General features: G+C 40.9%; 1 protein-coding gene across 3 annotated transcripts in view; it reads right to left on the bottom strand.

Moving 5' to 3' along the window:
• Positions 1–3,123, bottom strand: part of eya2 (EYA transcriptional coactivator and phosphatase 2) — a 29,834-nt gene extending 26,711 nt beyond the window's left edge. For 2 of the 3 annotated variants that reach the window (XM_035152468.2, XM_035152465.2), the window contains exon 1: positions 2,726–3,123. The gene's annotated coding sequence lies outside the window, so the exon portion shown is untranslated. Of the gene's footprint in view, positions 1–326; positions 476–2,725 lie in introns of those variants that run through there. The other variant, XM_035152466.2, reaches the window with a different exon arrangement.
• Positions 3,124–19,807: the final 16,684 nt, after the last annotated feature.

Consider the following 19,807-nt stretch of genomic DNA (forward strand, 5'->3'; position numbering starts at 1 on the left):
TTAGTGTTTTAATAAATTTATAGAGATTATTTAATGGTATTTTCAACAGCCCTTGAATTAATACTAACTACTAAAATTATTTAATGAATGAGTTTGTCATTGTCAAATTGAGCAAAAACTAATGTATAATGCTATTTATCATCTTCATCATCAAGTACAAAGAGTTGGAGCATTGTCCTGTAAATTTCTCTAAATTGTCAGATTACGATTATGTTCATTTAGATGGATTAACTCTGAATAAATACCTGAGCAAAGAAACGAAGACTGAGTATGAATGAATTCAATAAGGCTGCATCTAAAGGAAAAAGTCTAAAACTTTACTTTACCAGATGCAGAACATTTTCACTTCAGTGCAGCGAATCCATCTGTAACGTCTATACTGACACTGACTGGCTTTTATAGTTCTTATTTCTGGGATGATGTCTTCATCTCAGACTGACAGCGTGGATCGAAGATATTTTAAGATTATATGAGGCAACATGACAGGTCTGGTGTAACCTCGAGCTCAGGTCAGCAGGGTTGTTTGAATCCCAGAGAGAGCGAGAGAGAGGAGAGAGAGAGAAAGAGAGGGAGGAAGGGAGAGAGAAGAGGAGGAGAAAGGGAAGGAGAGGGAGAGAAATGCACGGAAGCCAGAAGACATCAAGATCCGTGGTGCGGCTGTGAAAGGAATATAATGAAATTGCTGCAGATAAAGTCAGGAAGAGCAGAACTTCCTATGAAAATATTTATCATTCCACAAACGTTTGGCTACAGAGGGGTTTGGAATTAATTTGTGTTTTCTTAAGAGGGGGTGCCTGGTGCTACAGGATGGGGAATTCTCCGCAGCTCGGGACTTTTTGGGCTGCTGCTTATTCACAATTTATTAGAGCTGGTAATAAGAACCATGAAGCCCGAGGAGAGGGCTATAGGGCTAAGAGAGAGAGAGAGAGAGAGAGAGAGAGGGTCTGGGCCTGCCGGGGGGAGAGGGAGTGTAGAAATGAGGCCTAATGTTATTAGGAGAAGAACCACAGTGTTAAATCAAACACACCCGAGCGCACACCTTCGGTATGTGGTCTGAGCACACCTCAAATCCCCCTGCATCGGACCCCTGCATGTTAGAATACTGCTTCATAAGGAGATTTAGAGAAATCTACGACCCGTCACATGACAGATAATTGACACTGACAAAGAGAAACATGCGTCCAGGTTATTTTAAAAATTCAGAAATAAGTGACTCTTTTGAGAACTGGTATAGGAAGCACATTTCTCTGCAGTTTCATTTTGCTTGTCCTGCAACAACAATGTGCAAAACTCAAATAAAAAAAACAGCTAGAGGAGCCTAAAATCAAAATTTTGTTTTTCAATACATTTTTATAAAACACACGTTCTAATTGATCCCCAGTTTTTATATATTTATTATTATTTGAATCCAACCAGATTATAATAATTGCGATAAAGTGCGACGTCACATTTCTTTGCTTCTCATTTGTTTATTTACATTTCTTTTAAAAGCCACGGAGCCACATGTTTGCTGCTCACACTGTGCAGCTGATAGAAACGTTTGAGGGCGATTTTAAACAGTTGGCAAAACACAGTGGGTACGTTTCTAGTCTGGAGCCATGAAGGGGTCCTTGAAAAATATGAATGCCGGCCTTTGAAAAATGCTTAGCGAGGCTCCCCCCTAATTTTAGTTAATGAGGGTCCCTGCCTGGCTGCTGGAGGGTGTGGGGGCGGTGGGTGTCAGTGATTTGGGTGTAATCTTCTGTACTTAGGCCCGAGCTGAAAGTGCTGCACGGATTCAAGCAGCACCAAGAACAACAAAGGAGCTCAATCAAAAGAGAAGGTGCCTCACACACACACACACACACACACACACACACACACACACACACACACACACACACACACACACACACACACACACACACACACACTTGTTTCCCCCTCCCACATCTATTCAAGGACTCACTCAGACACAAATACGAGATTTGTTGATGGACGAGTTGAGAGTTTTCTGTTTATGACTTTTATGAATGTCAAGGAGGAAGTGGAGCTGAAAAAAATACGTGATAGAATCCAGAGCTGACAGAAAATGTGAAACTACACAAAAAATATAAAAACAGGCCACAATTTACTTCTGTTACTTTAAATTATTTTTGTTGTGCATTTCAAGATGGGTCGCCTAGAGGCCTAAATAAAAGTTCACCAAGCATTTAATGTTTGCATCAGGCCTCTGAGGTCCTTTTACCTTTAAAATATTATCATAACAATATCTGCTTCTTGTTATTTACTCAGAAACTTACACATGACATGAAAATATATAAATGTATCCGTATATATCCAATATTATCAACATTATATTTGCATTATAGTACAACTGAGTGGAGGGAGCAGCTGGACTTTTAGACTGGAGGGGATTGTGGAATTAAATTGTCATTTTTATGCTTATTTTATCATAATCTTATAACTGTAATATACTCATCATAATCAAATTTACTAATGGAATTTTATAAACCCTTACAAGAGGGGCTGGGGGCTATAAGGGTCCATCGCCCTCATCTTAATACCATGATCTACATGTGAGCACAGAGGAAGCTGACATACATTTACAAGAGACATGTTCCAGGTTATTTGAATTAATTTGATGGTTTGACCAGAATAAACGAACAAGATGGGATCGAAAATCAAGGTGCAGGTGAAAGAGAAACCAGCTCCACCGCGGGAGAACAGAAGATTTCGCACTTACCATTATTCAGGGGGAAGATTACGCAGAAAAGAAAAATCCCAGTTCCAGTCGGAGCAGCTGCGTGTCCATGCCCAGAGGAGGCTCCGCGCACTTCTCACGACTGTCCCGCGAACCTCTGGCACGGAGAGCGGCGCTGCGGACCCTCAGCAGCCGGGCACAGGAGGAGGAAGAGGAGGAAGAAGAGGAGGAGGAAGAAGCGCAGGCTGTGTGTCAGGAGGCTCCGGGTGCTGACAGCTGACAGCTTTCTGCAAACACGCGCACACACACACACACTCTCTCACGCCGATCTCACTTCTGCAGCGTCAGGAGCGCGTTTGCTTTGCAGGCGGTGTGGAAGTGATGTTAACTCCACCAGCGAAGACGATTTCTGGTTCCTCCTCCTCCTCCTCCTCCTCCTCCTCCTCCTCCCACACAGCAGTGTGTGAGTGCATGTGTGTGTGTGTGTGTGTGTGTGTGTGTGTGTGCACCGCCCCTCCAAATCCTTATCTCTCATTTATTCCTCCTCCTCCTCCTCCTCCTCCTCTTCTCCTCTCTATCTGTGCGTAAAATCTTTGTTTGGTGGAGGGCTCTTCTCCACGTTTGTTGACACAACGACCCTCAGAACTATTCACTGAGACTGTGTGAAGCTGCAGACTCCCTGCCTGCTCTCCACACATGAGGATTTGTTAGTTTGTGGTAAATAACTCCAGGCTATTGGCTTATTTATCAAGTGGGTTTGTTATCTTTTACTGTCTTTGTGTGTGTGTGTGTGTGTGTGTGTGTGTGTGTGTGTGTGTGTGTGTGTGTGTGTGTGTGTGTGTGTCCCAATGACTTACAGGTACCATTTCTCTGTTTTACATTCCTATTTCATTCTAATGGATATAAACAGTTATTCTACATCAAATGAAGCTGCTAATATGACAATCTTGAAATACTCCATTGCACATCAACACCTTGCTTTCAATAATATATTATACTTAAGTAAAAGTACTTTAGCATTTTCAAAATAGGATAAGGTAAAAATCCTTAAGTATTCCCACTGGGGGAATTTATCATGCAGCAGCAAAGGAGATAGGGAATATATATATATATATATATGTAAACATGATATATACATGTGAACAGAATATATACAATGTGATAGGATTGCACATAAGATACTGAACATTGCACATACAAAAAATGAGTATAACCTGAGTGAGATATATTTGGTGTTTGTGGTCTACAGTGCTGGAAGTACAGTGCACAATATACTTAATATAAGTTTTAATGGTAAAATAACTAATTTGCATCATTATACACCTGAAGTAAATTGAAATAAATTCTTTGAGAATCTCAGCGTTGCAGATACAGGTTGTGTTGGATAGTTGGCTAATGAAGAAGCATTGACTGACATTTAAAATCCCAATCTGCAAAGTCTTTGCAGCTCGAATTTAAATTTTGTGAATTGAAAAGAAGTATACAATTAACATAACAGGCAAATAAACAATAAGTTCCTTAAAATCGTGAACCTATAAATCTTAATCAAATGTGTTTGGGTCAATTATTGTTATTAAATGTTCTCAAACTAGAAATGTAAACTAGCCTGCAGGTTAAGGGGGGGAGGCTTCATACTAATCTATATGTTGAATTAATAAAATATTACTTGTAACCTCAATTTATTCCACTATATCAGATCTTTTCTCTTATTTTGATTTACTCAGCTTAAAGATCCCAAATCTTCCACAGATAAACTAACATCTGGACATTTGTCTTCTGCAATAAAACCTTCCTCCACTTTCATTTAAATCATCCAACCCCCCTTTTCTACATTCATTATCATATTCTGATATTTAACCCTGTAGGCCTGCAGCATATCACCTGCTCATGGTGGTGTATGTGGGAAAAGTCAAAGATCTTTCAAGGTTACCAAAACAGGTCATGTGGGTTGAGTTTTAAAAACAACCGCTGAGCAGAAGAAAAGCAACATTTGTCAATTCTGTCTGCCGGAGCGCAACCATCATATTTTCCCCCCGAACGTTTCCCCGAAGGCACCACGCAGGTGTCTCGTCCTCTGCCTCTGTGTTTGTTTAATATAATGACAATATATATGTGTGAGTGTTTGTGTGTCTGCTTCATATGTGCCCGACTTTGTGCCATTGTCTCGTTGTGTATTCTGTAACATGAGGAAGAGTGTGTTGGAGCTGGGAGCCGTGGCCCAGGAGGAAACAGGTTCTCCTGAGCGGGGGACAACAGGATGCCCCGGCTGCCTCCGTCTCAACACCCGCAGACATGGATATGTGAGGGCACCTGGGGGAGATTCATGCTACTTCACATCTGGGCCGATGTCTGCATCGCTGACCTTTCCAAAATAAAAGAAAAGAACATCCTCCAGGGTGATATGGCTTTCAAACACACTGGATAACAACACGTGTCCTGTGTGAAAAAAGGTGTTGTTTTAAACAATGTGTCAGGACAAAAGAAAAAACAAGAGACAAGGAGATGGAGGAACTTTCTGCTGCTACATTAGATCTAATTAGTCCAGAAATCTCTGTCTGTCTGTATGTGGAGTAAATATCTCGAGAACCGTTCATATTATCGGCTTCATTCCTTAAGATCACTCTACGATGTGTTAGTGGCCCAAGGAAGTGCAGCGCTGAATTTGGTGCGATTTGGACACGTTGGTGCACTACACTGAAGAATAATAAACTTTGAATACAGCAACTGCGACCTGGACTCATCCACATAAGTAACGTGGATTAAGACAACAGCATGTTCACGACAACGGGCCTGTTCACCACAATGGGAATGAAAGCGAGTTCTTGGTTCTGCGTACTGAGTCAAGCTTCACAAAACTTTGAATAAACAGGTGAGCAGCTCTTTGTGCAGCAGCGGTGGCGAGGCTTCAGGGTTCTGTGGACTGAGTCCTGAAGTCGGTCTTCACTCGCAGCGGCTCAATGACTGCAGGTCACTTTTACAGTTTCATAACGAAAGCTGCAACCAGCATCACCACAGGACAAGAAAACAGCCCATTCCAAACAGACATGCTTAGAACATGGGGCACTACACTCGTATTCGTTAAATATCTACAAATCCCAACAAGCTACGGGCCTATTTGAGGAGAGTACATCTTCATTGCATGGGTACAACTAGTTGCTGGGATAAAAGCCTCCCTTTAATACAAAAAATCCATATTGTGTGCCTCAAATCACTGCCCTATTTCCCCAACTGTTCTTATCAGGAATATCTTCAGCTAGTAATTTCCTACTTGAACAGGAATTCTTTCCAAAATCCCCTAAAGAATGTGCCTGGACCTGTTGCTTTTGGCACTTGTCAGCTGTAAGAGTGATGGTGTCAGTAATAAGGAGGACAGGACATTTTGTAGTCGGGGGAAAATGATTTAGGGCCTTCAGTCGGTACACAGTGAGCGTGGCGTGATGCAACAGCCGAGCACGCTGCTTTACTGGGGCGACTGTCAGTGGACGGACTGGATTCTCTGGCTGAGTGATGACATTGATGAGCCTGGAGAGAAGCTTTGGAGTATTGGCCCGGAACACAGATCACTTCAACCCTGTCTTCGGTTTGCGGTTTGCTCATTAGTGATTTGTGTTTGATGACTGTGTTCAGGGTAGTCATTAAACATTGTCGTAGTGAGATGTTTACAGTGCAGTGAGAGGTAAGGCTGAGCAGGTCATGGAAGGTGATTTCTGGCTGTTGATGCCATAACTACACGTTTCCTTGTCAATGTTATCCAGGAAAATATTTTTTGTGGTCACACGGACGTCTGCTTTTTGCGCCTGTTCTTTTCTGGGAAAAATAATGGTTTTAAAAGTTGATCTGACCTAAGATTTGATTCGTCAATGCAGAGTGAAGACATCAGTGGAGTCAAAGAAAAAAATAAAAATATGAAAATACAACTTTCTCAACAGGTTAAAAAAAGGCTTTTCCTATGTATGTGAGGAGCTGAACTCAACTGCAGCTACACTTACATGGACAAAATCTTAATTCTCTGAAATATGATGAATCCGGGCAGAAAGATGAATATACTGCATAAATGTTAAAAATAGAGTGTGTTGTTTTTATTGGCTCTTTTAAAATGAACAGCTCTGATCCCATCAACGGAGTGAATTGCTATGTCATCGACCATATTTACTCAAATGTTTCCCCGTGTTGTTGATGAAAGGAAAATTGCACAATAACACACTGGAAACAAATTCCTGTGTTGTGACATTGCAACACTGAGGTAGAAAAATGACAGTGACTCTGGGAAGTACCGTGACCCAGACGCCATGAACTAGCGCCTCTGGTTCAAACAGCAGGCGGGCGGCCAGGCTCCTTTCTTCCACTGGAATGTGCGGTGGAGAAATAAAAGCTGCCATTGTCTCTCTCTTCCTCTGATGGCTTCGCTCGGCTGTCTGTGGATCCTCCTGCCAGCTGGCGGTGTCCTCTGACACAGTTACTGTCACAGTGTGTCATCGGCGTTCCTCCTGTCGTGAGACGGGAAAGTGGTGCTCCCGAGTTTGCTGCAGTACATTTTAATTATAGAGATGAAGAAGAAGAAGATGTCAGCTGGGCAGGGATCTGTCTTGAGCGGCTGATTGAGTGTTAAAGTTTAAATTTACGTTTACATTATTATCCCATGTTGATCGATTCTGAGAAACCCTGGAAGGGGAAGGTGAGAGAGGGAAGAGATCTGTAAGCACCACATCTGCGTTTAGATGAATCTCAGCCTGCAAAGCATAAAGTCCATTTTGACTCTCAATTCCAAATCTTCCTTCTGTGACTCTGACACATCCTCAACATCTGTTCTTTTGCTGATTTTAGGTCACATCTCCATCTTCCTCCTCCAATTTCATTTTATTTTTGTGCCAGTTACCTCCTCTACAGCCTGATTTTTCTTTTCTTTAAATAAATAAATAACTAGAAAGGGGCAGTCATTCACAAATTTTGACTATATGGAAAATGGTCTGTATTTACAAAGCACTTTTCTAGCCTTGATTACCACTCAAAACACATTATAGTGCAGTTTTTACATTCACAAAGTTCATCTGTGTGTAGCACTTTCTTCACACATCAATCACATGCTGCCAACACAGCTGTCAGGGGCAATTTGGGGTTCAGTGTGTTGCCCAAGTGTAGAGTGGAAGAGCCTGGAATCGAGCCACCGGCCCCCTGGTCAGTGGACGACCCGCTCTAACTCATGAGCCTACAAACACGAACAAATGGCAACGATCACATGTTAATAGTGGACTCTGTTTGCTGTCTGTTCCTGTCCACCCTATTTACACCAATACATTCTTTCTACAACACAGATGGGTGAAAAAACCCCGCCATCAAATGTCTTGGTAAAGTGTTGCACCACCGCAAAGAGTCAAACATCCTTCTTACAAAAGATATTCCCTCATTTGGAGTTTTGATGACAGAGGTGAAGAGACTCTAACCTGTTATCTCAAACTCTCTAGAGCCTCAGCATGACTCTTATTGTTTTGATTGTCATCTGTTCATCCAGTGAACCCTCAGGCTCCAACACCTCCAACTGTTATAATAATCATTTGTTCAATTTCTACCCATCTCTATGAGAATGTTATCTGACCATAGGTGCTCTCTGACTCTTTTATTCAGAGGACTATTCTCACCCCACTCTTCTACATTTATTTTCCCTTCCCTCTGTCTCTAATAAACACACCCAGCATCCCTCCTTTGCTCCCCACAGGGACCAGTGATGGAGCAGCCCTCCCTCCCAGTGAGACAGCCCTCACCCATGCTGGTTATGTGTTGTGAGTGTTATTTAACTGACCCTGGCCTCTAACCGAGCAGCCAAGAGGCCCCTCAGGAACACACGCAGGAAAAGGGAACACTTTTTTTTTTTTTTTTACTACGTGATATATTGCAGATCACAATTTGACGGAACAATCCAAAATGCTGATAGTTTACAATCAAAGTTTATTGCTTAAAAACGCAGGACAACTGGTTCTGATCCAGCTTCTTTTTCTTTAACATGTTAGAAACAATTTGCTTAATATTTGAGATGCAATTATGTTCTGACAACAGTTTTTTCACAGACCAAGTTTTGTAAATCATAAAACCACATTATTTAAAACTGATCATGTCCAACCGACCCCAACTCTGCAGGAATTTACCCACAAAGTTTACTGCTGCATACATGCATACATGTACTTCATACACATACAAATACATTGACACATACAAAAGTATGCATATACTCCCCCTGCACTGTGGCTCTGCACCCCTCTGCTGCTCTGCCCTCCCCAGTGCCCCCCATGTCTCAGGAATGTGGGAATGATTGCCTTAATTTTATAAAGCGCACGGCTTCCTTTGGTTCAATTTTCACCAACGCCATAAAAAAGAACCAGTTGTAAGGTCAGCAAGAAACCATCTGGTTTTGCCATTGCTGCGGCTTTAATGACCAGGTAATAAAAATTCAATTTGACAGAAATTACAACAGATGTTTGGGGCTGTGAGCCTCAGACAGAGTTGGTTCCACAGCGGGATGAAACTCCAGCCTGCAGGAGCTGCCCCGCCGGACTGATATACTGTATAAGATGACTAATGTTTGTGGAGCATGAGAAATAGTATTAGAAATGCTGATGTAAGTGTGCATATATGTGGAGGGCTCCCAGCATTAAATTCATCGTTTCTTAATGGTCACTGGACCTCGAAGCTGAGAATACTGGTTAAGTTTAGATCATGAAACATCGATGTCACAGTGCAGGAATGAAGCTCTGTTACAGCTTCTACAGAGGGTGGACACGTTTATATAAATACCTGCACAGTAAATACGATTCATTAAAACAGACCTGTGATAAATACTCCCTGTGACAGTGAGGCGATGATTCATCTCAGGTGATTTGTGACTCTGTGGTTTTATGATGTCGCTGTGTTGAAGCCTATTAGTGAGGTGTTCATTGTATTTTGTCCCTCCCTGTACAAACGCCACAGAATATGACCTGGAAAACCACCAGTGAATTAAACCTCATCTGTTGTCAACAGCTGAACTCAGGATTTTCTTTTTTGTTCCTTTGTTTTGTGATTGTAAGTTGCTGAGATTTGACTGCATTAATATAAACGTCACCTGGCTGGATGAGCACTATCCCCCCAGTAGCTGTCATTCAATCCCATTAAATATCTCTATTCATTCACTGAGTGGTTACGACTCATCCTCTGCAGCAGCCTCTGGCTTTCACCGATGATCCGTGAGAAAGTGTGTTTCGTCCGCGGACACCTTTCCCACCGAACCCAGGAACTGTAGCACACGGCATTAAATGTTTGAAGGAATGCCTGAGCGGATATGTGGAATTTAACATCCTCGGGGCAAGTCTCCATTTGACTCTTCTGTCTGTTTTCCCATGTATACAAACACAACAGTGGCTGTGTCAACCTGTGTGAAATTACTATTACATGCTGTGTGAACCCCGGGTCAACAAAATGTCACTTCCATCACTGACAATTGTTATCAGTGATAGAATAACACTTAACACCCTGACTCACAACTGTAAACTCCTGTCTGCCTAATGAAAACTCAACTGCAAACCTGAAACTCAGCTGGTGCTCAGATGACAATTGGCACTTGTTGTCACTCCTGCTGATTTATAATCCGCTCTTGTATGCAAATAATGCAAAACCTCAGACTGCCTCCCTCCCTCCCTCCCCTCGTGTGATGGACAATCTCCTGAGAAAATTCCACAGCCATTTTTTGCTTTTTTGAAACCTTCCACCCACACCCCATGCGCCGACACACAAAAACACACTTTCAACTCTTCCATTTCCTGCGCGCGGGCCCAGAGGTGAGACGGATACGTGCACACAGAGCGTTACGAGTTCCCACGGCCGAGCAGAAATCATTGGACTTCAGGATCCGTGCATGAAAGCGCAGGGAACTCGCTCGCACTGACAAAGACGAGGCGTGTTGAGAGTATTGTGTTTCTGCTCCGGCCATGTGACTTGAGGAATGGTGTGAAATAGTTTCGCAACAACACGGCCCTTTGTTGTGTTGACAATGACTGGGGGTTTTTTTTCTGCACATTTTTCTGACGAAGGTGTGAAATTGTAAGACGATGATATTTGTCCTCTGGATGTTTTTTTCCTTCAGGTAATGTTTTCTGCATTTTTTGGCATCAGAGACAAAACAAAGTAAATAAAATTGTTTGAAACAAAATGGTATTTACCACAGTTATTTGACACAGTCACTTTTCACCACGTGTCAATCATTTTGCTCTGCTGTTGTCTCCATGAGTGCTGACTCATTCACAAGCCTGTGTTGTGTCTGTTGACCCCGAGCTCTGACCTCAGTGTTTAAAGAAAAACATGGGGAAAACTTCCTCATTGAGATGAAATAAGAAACTGAACTTCTGCTTCACAGCATTGGAAGCAGTCAGAGAGATTTTGTTACAGATATTGTGGTTTGAAGTGGTGACAATCAAGCTATTCTGAATATATAAAATATCTATGGTTATTATTTGTGGTTGTTTAATGTGTGTTCATATCGATGTGGACTCAAAACATGGTCCAGTTTAAATTTTTTAAGTTTAGCATAACTTTTACATGTGCAGTGCTTTGAGTTAAGTGCTAACGTTAGCACCAAGTATATTTACTATCATCATATAGCATTCGAGCAAGCTAACATTCACCCTAACGTGTAGCTGAGGATGATGGGAAGGTGTTTGATGAAGGACTTGGGTCATGACTCAGAGTACAAATAAAAGTGTTGATCTCCTGTAGTCACATAGCCTGCAGTTCATCCTGAGGTGATCCATCCAACAGTTGTTGAGTCATATCCGTCAAAACAAACTTCAACCTCCTCGTGGCCTTGGAGGAAACGTCAAGGAACCTTCAGAAATGCACCTTTTGCATTTGTACATTCGAGATGTTGAGAAGTTTCACTGGATAAATCAAAACTTCGAGGTACTAGCGGAAAAGTCAGAATCAGAATTAGAATCTGGGTTTATTGCCAAGTAGGTTTACACATATAAGGAAATTGCTGTGGTGAGTTAAGTCCAAGCATTAATATAAAAATGTTAAAAAAAAACAGCATGCAATCTATAATATGAAAAAAGTATTGCAAAATATTATACATATATTATTAAAAAATATTTAAAGTCGGTGAGTCAGAGAGTGATTGGGATAAATCATCTGGGCACCAAGAATTCACTGCATGCAATAGTTGCCACTGCCCCTTACTGGTGATGTCAGGGGAAAGGTCTGTTGGGTTTATCAGAATCAGAATCAGAATCAGAATCAGAATCAGAATCAGAATCAGAAAGTATTTATTGCCAAGTAGGGTTACACCTACCTGGAATTTGCCTTGGTATATAGGTGCATACAATGAACATAAAACATAAAAACACAATAAGTACTACACATAAGAAAAAAACAATATATAAAATAAAAAGATATAAAAGATATAAAAGGTAAAGTAAAAAGTAAAATGCAAAATGCAAAACAGGAGTGCAATGTGAATGTGCAATATGCAATGTGCAATGTAATGTAATGTGTGTTAATGTAACACAGACTTGAGGCGTGGGGGCGGGATAAGAGTCCAAGTCAGGTGGGGAACCATAAACGTCTGCACAAAATGTAATGGTAATCATAAATACTTTTATTTCAGTCTGGACAAAAGTGGAAACTAAAGATCATCAAACTATGAAAGTAATTAAAAAAAACACACATTGGCCCAAGTAATGCTAACACTGGTATTTGTTGCGTGTGTAAGAATGTGTGATAATATCTTTAATATCTCAGTAAACGTATGTACAATGAGGTTCATTGTCTCCAAACAGGTATCTCACAAATATTACATTTCCTTGTGTGTTGTCTGTAATTGCACTTAACTCTTCTTACCCTAGGGCCGTTGCACGGAGCGTGAAAAGGTCCATGTCTCTGTTTGATCTCATCTAACTCATCACATCATCATAAATATAAATTATTGCAGAGTGCAATTACACAACCTGCTTAAAAAAGATTATATCCAAAAAACAGTACTAGGTGGCTGTCTTACATTGTTGTGTAACAACACAACTGAAGAGAGGAGGGGATTCCCTCACTTGTTATGCAAGCAAGCAATAAAACTCCTGTGACAGACATCACATGAACAGAGACTCTGCAGCTCCTCTTAATGCAAACACACTCCGGACATCTTAAAATACGTGTTCTTTGATATAGAACGGTTCCATACAGTGCAAAGGTTCATGACCTATCAACCACAGAGCGAACACTTTTATGTGGGTTTGTTATGATAATGATAAGATATAACATTTGACCTGGGTACTGCATGATGTCATCGCTGGATGTGCTGTGTTGGATTCCCATGGCTGGAAGGCTAAAGGAAACTAGAGTTCATTACATGACCTGTATGTGCATGTCTGTGTGATTTCTGCCTTTCTATTGGGAGGCGAGGAAAAGGTTTAATCACTGTCAGCAGAAGGAAGTGAGTTGTAGGGTAGAGAGAGTAATAAGATCGGGGTAGAGGGAAAGAAAGAATGAAAGAAGGTCGGAGAGAAAGAATGAAAAGGAAACACATTTTCAGATATAAAGTACAAAACAGCATTTGGTGCAATAAAATTCAGACACAGGACGGAGGAGAAAGGACAAAAATGGCCTTTTGATTCCCCTCATATAGGAAAACCATCATCATCAAGCTGAGGCTGCATCTCTTCTCATAAATCTTGACACACTTCACAAAGACAACAGAAAGCTGGAAACCACAAAGTTGAGAAAAAGAGAGAAAAAGGGAAACATCACAGACACAAAGAGTCAGAGCGTCTTTTTTTGAATGAAAAGGGAGAATTTCAAAAACTCTTTTGTGGCTTCCTGAGATACAGAATCCCCACCGCCTCGCAATCTGAAACAGATTTTTGTCTTAAGCCGTTTTCAGACATGAGGGTGGCGCGCTATGCGGGACATCATTTATTAATTTCACTGAGGCGATCAGATGTTTGTTTACATCACATCAACAGCGGTGTCTTATCTCTACAGCCTCTCGAATCTGGTTGTCTTTCCAAGCTGACATCTTCATCGGCGTCTTCCTCATATATATGGCTCCTCTTTTTAATCCTGGAGTTTTGGGCTCCAGATCAAAATTGAGAGTTCAGTGTTTGTCTGAATGCAGCTTCAGAAAGAAAGAGGAAAACCAGTGAGGTGATGTAGAAGAAGTTTCTTCCCCTCTCTGGGTCACAACAGCTGTTAGGTCACGAGAAGATAAAGCAAATAAAACTAACTTAAGATACTGTATGTGGTCACGAGACACGTTTATCCAACCCACCATCTTGAGGTGTCATGTAAACATATACTTAAGCTCTTTTCAGCTAAAGGCAAATATGACGCAGCTCCAGTTAATCCTAATGTTTGAATTGTCTTCACATCCCTTCAGAAATAGATCCATGGATAATGAAGTTTAGTTTAGCCGTATGTCTGACAAATAGGAAAACAGGAATTTTTAATGAGGATAATAAGCCGACTCTGTCTGAGTCAGACGCACCACAATACTTAATACCGAGAGCAAACAGCAAAGCCGACGTTCTTACTCAGGGTTATGGTTCATTTAATGTTTCAGCCGTTAAGTCTCTCGAAGCGGTTGGATAAACTCGTGCTTAATGTTTATTTAATAGGTGTTAACAGGAACAACGTCTTTAAAATCGATAATTAGGATAATTAGTGTTCATTCCAAACAGGACATGTTGTACGTTTTTCCGCTGTGTTGTTAATAATTTATTCCAAATGAAATGCAGGCGAGTGACCTACCCTTGACCTTTGACCTTTCACCCCTGCCACCCAGGGCTTACACAAAGTCACAGAATCGACTGCTGCAAATCAATGAAACCTGAGAGCCGCGCAGGAGGCTAATGGATGATTGTGGAGATTTGTTGCTAAAAGGTGAACGATATGAACTGTACTTTTTAAAAACTTCCCCCACAGAAATATTAACTGCTACTGTGAAAGCTGCTACGTGACAACACAATGCAAATAGAATAATAGATGAATAAGTATGATCGTCTAATCCCACCTAAGAAAAAATGTGCCCCCTGCCCTCAGACTCTTCAACAGCGGTGGAAACCACAGACTGTCCTGACCAGCCAGTAGTGTCTCGTCTCCTACACATGTCATCGTAAAAACTGCACAACAGCTGTTAGCAAAGATAACAGGGCCAGCAAACGCTTGTCATGGATTATCCCGTTCCACACTGGTAGCCCAAAGTTAATGTTGGTTGTTCTCTTCCATCAGGTTATAAGAGCTTGATGAAAAGTCGTGACCAATCAGCAAACGGTTGTGAGAATCTTCGCCATTGATTCCAAATGCCTCCGTTTCTGCACGTCCAGACTAAAACGCAGCCTCAGAGTATTCAAACTGAATCGGGGTCAGCAGCATAAAACTTCTCTGTTTTGTCAGCTCTATAAATATGTTATATATATGTATATATATTGTCGATTTCATTGGCACTACTTTACATTTACATATCTTATTGTTGTGTCTTGTTCTGTTAGAGATAGTTTTCTAAATTCTATTCTCTCTTTTACCTGTATTTATTCTGTACTTAGGCTGCTGCAATACCTGAATTCCACCCATGTTTATCAATAAAGGATTATGTTATCTTCACTCTAAGTGCCAAGATGTATCGGACACAACATTTTATTTTAAGATTATATATCTAGTACAGGAATATATGACTTTTCTTATTTTATGCCATAGTATTAAAGTTAATCTTTGAGGGTAAAATCGAAAGTTGAGATGGCTTAAAAAAAGAAAAAAGAAAAGATGTGAACTATTTCATCTTTCATGTCTCTGTAGTTCTTACGGCTCTCAAAGAGCTTCAGTGTATTGACCCTTCGGCTTACACTTCTTAGCTGAAGAATACTCCGTGGCACCTTTCCACCCTCATGAATGGAGGAACGGGGTCTCAGAGAACAAGGAAATGATGTGGGAGAAACTCGCAGATGAGAAGACGAGACACTTGCTTGACTCCCGGAGTTACCTGGCCCATCGGTGATCAGGATTGAAACTCCCTCGGGCTGGTTTTCTCTTTCTTTCTCACCTCATTGTAGAAGCAGAGAAGGGAGGGGTGAGAGAGAGAGAGAGAGAGAGAACACGGGAGAGGGAGGCCACAGGTGACCTTTTGGATTATCAGTTTGATGCCTGGGGCGATTGAGCGAGAGATAAAGAGGGAGGGAGGGGGAGGGAGAGAGGTGGGGAAGCGTTGGAGTAAAGGTGTGAAGGAAAAAGAAAAAAGAATTGATGTGTTCATTTCCTCTCTGGTCTGCTTGGTGGCTCCAGGCGGTGGATTTTCACCGTGGCCTCACCTTTTCGCACATTGTCTTGTCACTGCAAAGTGTGTGAAAACTCCGCCCAGGTGGAGCTGAAGACTGAGAGGGAGCGAGAGAGAGAGGTAGTTTCAGTGTTAACACCTTACTGCAGACCGGACACACAAGAAACTACTTAGCCATCAACAACAACACTTTGCTCAATGGAGCATTTAAATACTTCCTCATATTAGAGTAATAAGAGTTAGTGATTGGTTTTGTGCCATTAAACACCTGCTGTAGATGTTGATTTACAGATATATAGAAATCTACAAAACGCAGAATTTCTTAAAGTCACTACACATAGTACAATAATAATAATAAACTGTATTTGTATAGAATTTTCTTCATGTTACAAAGTGCTTTAAAATGACCAAATGATGACAATAAAACTATTGAAGTGTAATAATTATATTTCATGCCACTATAACTGCAAACAAAAGACACTTGATTCTCTTTATTCGTGACTATTTGTGTATCCACACACTTTGTAGTATCTATTTTTTGACTATTTGTATATCAATGCACTCTGTAGTATCTATAATATTTTTATTCTTATACTTCATCTATATGCACCTGTTCTTGTGATACTTTCTGTTCAAGAGATAGATGCAATTTATTTTTTGTCAAGTATCTATTTATGTGTATGTTTTACACACATTTGCCTTTTTCTTCTAGCTCTTTAAAAAAAAAATACTTTTACATTTTTGCCTTTATCATGTAAATTAGTTTGGTTTTGCACGACATTGTGATTCATTGAGAATAAAACATTAATTTGAATTTGACAGTTAAAAGTATATTTTAAGTAGATTGTAATAATTCTGGATTCAGATCAAGTCAGCAATATCAAAGTGACTTTTCATCAAGTATCAGTTAGAGCCCACACGTTTAACTACTCAGTTTTATGCCCCATTCTTCTTTAAAGGGTTTACAAATACAATATTTTAAACAAACGGCTGTCATCTATTCTTTTTAATGTAGAGATGAAGTGGACCCGTGTCTCACGCTCCCTCTGTGCACGTTGTGATCTGAGATCCTCTTTGTTTTGGTACCCTCTGTGTTTTTTTCCCTCCTCCCTCTTCTTCACTGTCTTTCCTTCTTTTGTTTTTGCACCAACGTTGCCTTGTGATCGTCGTGTTTTCTCCCCTTTTTCCCTTTTAAAGAGAAAACACGAGAGACGAGAACCCTTATTGGATCCATCCCTGTGCCGGGGACTGCGCCGCGAGTCCGCTGAGCGCCGAGGCCCCGACGTGTTTATGGTCATGTCTATGAGCAGTCGACAGGCGCTGGAACGCCACACACAACCACACCTAATTAGAACAAGACTGTTTGACTTACTGCATTACCCTGTTATTACTCAGGCTGGGTAGTGAAGGACGCAGGGCTTGGTTTTTAATAAGTCTGCACACAGCTGAGGGGGAAATTTCTTGGCGATCAAAGTCAGATGAGTGTTCACATTCATGGCCCTGGCACTGCTGCTGTTGTTGGACGGCCCGGGAAAAAAATGGTTAAAGTCTTGTTGTGTTAACAAGACGACACACACACATATACGTATTAATCCAGATGACGTATCAATTATTAACAACCCCATGTGTCCCTGCCCCAGAGATTCAATTAGCTTATCAATAATTCACATATCTGATCAGGAACAGATTCTGTATCGGCGGATTTTATTATCTGACAAGTAAAGAGGCTTTTAAAAGGCACCGCTCATTCTATTAAGGTAATCACTTTATTGATTAACAACCAGCATGATGGAGAGTAGAGGCCGACTGTCCTGGGACCATGACAAATGGATGCTGAGTGTTTTTCTTTTTAACATCGTGAGTGACCCTCCCCCCCCACATGGTTTTACATCTAGTCTTACCACTGTCGAGCTGTGGTGAAGAAGTAAAGCATGACTCAATGGTTAAAATTTACCCTATGTGGAAAAAAAACATTCTGGGCACATGAAAAGTTAAACTGCACGGTGGCCCCAACAAGAGGTCATGTAATTCTCAACAGGATAAATCTACAGCAAACGCAGAATCAGGAGTTTTTAACATTTAAAGTAGGTTTACACAGCTGAACGTCTTTATTTTTCATTGGAGCACAACATGTTCCCAACAGATCATTCGCTCAAAGTGTCACCGAGTTGTACTTCTGCAATCCGTCTCACTTTGTTATCTCCCTTTCATCGCTATTATTCCAATAAGTTTTTCATTCTGTGTTTTCACCGCTGTGATCCGCGCAGATCCACTCGCTCCCAGACCGAGACGCCGGTGAAACCTTTGTCCTCGTATAAGAAGCAACCACACTGTGATTCTGACAAGTCTGAACAGTTCCGAGAGCGATATATAGGCCCAGCAGCTGAAAAGCCAATATTACGCCTGACTCACTGGGCGCTGTGACAGAGCTTTGGAGGATACGCGTCTGTTTCGCTGCCCGAGCATCGTGATAATAGGACTTTCGGGATCCATAAAAAGCGATGGCTGCTGGGGTGTCTGCGTGTCTCAATGTGTGAATCATGTTTTCTGCTTCTGAACACGGCTTGAGCTCCGCTGCACGCTTTGAATTTGTGAGAAATGTTTCTGGTTGTCTCTGTCTTTATCACAGTCCTCAGATGTTGTGAGGGAGCTCGTGAACACGGGGCCCTATAGTTCATATGCTCTGGTCTGAATTATTGAAAAACTAGGGCCTGCGGTATATGTTAAATACTACCAGTGGTTTTTACATTGGATGTAGTCTATGTAAGAAATAGATAGTTGTGATGAGCAGACTACATCCAATGATTTAATGTGGTTAAATAACATTTTATTAAATCATGAAAAAATATAACGCCCCTCAGATGATTTTTGTTAAACAATGTAAAATTCATAAATACTAAATGTTACTTTAGGCCAAATTAGTTCCATTTGGTTTGTTTAAAAAGAAAAAACAACTGTTTAAGGAAATTACACGGAAAAACCACAAAATCCCACAATGAGTTACTTTTACTAATAAATAAGACTAAATGGCTGAAAATATTCAAAATATAATTATTTGTTAAATAAAAACCAGACTGTTTATTATAAGAAATGATTTATCTTGTATAAATAATGAAAGCTTGATTTGATTGGTGTGATTTACATATTCAGTTGGAACATATGAGTCAGAAAGTAGAGACGGACTAATACATTGTTGGTTTTCCTCTTTTCACAGGATTGTGGACCAGCCTTATTCTTAAAGTGGATGCCGAGCGTCCACAATACCTCTTTCATTGCTGCACTTTGACCTGATCTATCATATCTGACATGAGGTGCACATATAAATGTAAAACCCTGTGAGGAACACATCTCTCCTTATCGTGCAGCTCCTCAGTTCACGTCAAGTCTGAAGCTCCAAACAGCTGCTGCTACACTTTCTCTCGGTGATGAGAAACCTGAGCCGCGCTATTGATCAGACTTCCACTGCCAGGTTATTAGCCGACAGCCTGATGTCTCTACATTCACTTCATGACCCTCTCCTGAAAGACACAGGGAGTGTGATGAATGATAGACGACAATAAACCACTCAAGTATCCAGCGGTTCAGCATTTATACACTTGGAGGACGAATGTCTGTTTTAAATAGGTTCATGACAAATAATCCCTTTGACTCTCTTGCTGTTGTGCCCATTTCTTTCTTTTTCAGTAGGTATATTTAACCATTATTACATAACTGCCTACAGATAATTCACATCAAATTTTGCTCCTATAATGTAAAGTTGAGAAAGGCATTTTGAATGTTTAGGCTTGAGACAAACCAGGCCAACTTGGATCTATTATTTCATACTTTAATGATTATCTGGCTCGCTG

This window comes from Hippoglossus stenolepis, chromosome 3 (genome assembly GCF_022539355.2).
Source record: "Hippoglossus stenolepis isolate QCI-W04-F060 chromosome 3, HSTE1.2, whole genome shotgun sequence".
Classification (NCBI taxonomy): domain Eukaryota; kingdom Metazoa; phylum Chordata; class Actinopteri; order Pleuronectiformes; family Pleuronectidae; genus Hippoglossus; species Hippoglossus stenolepis.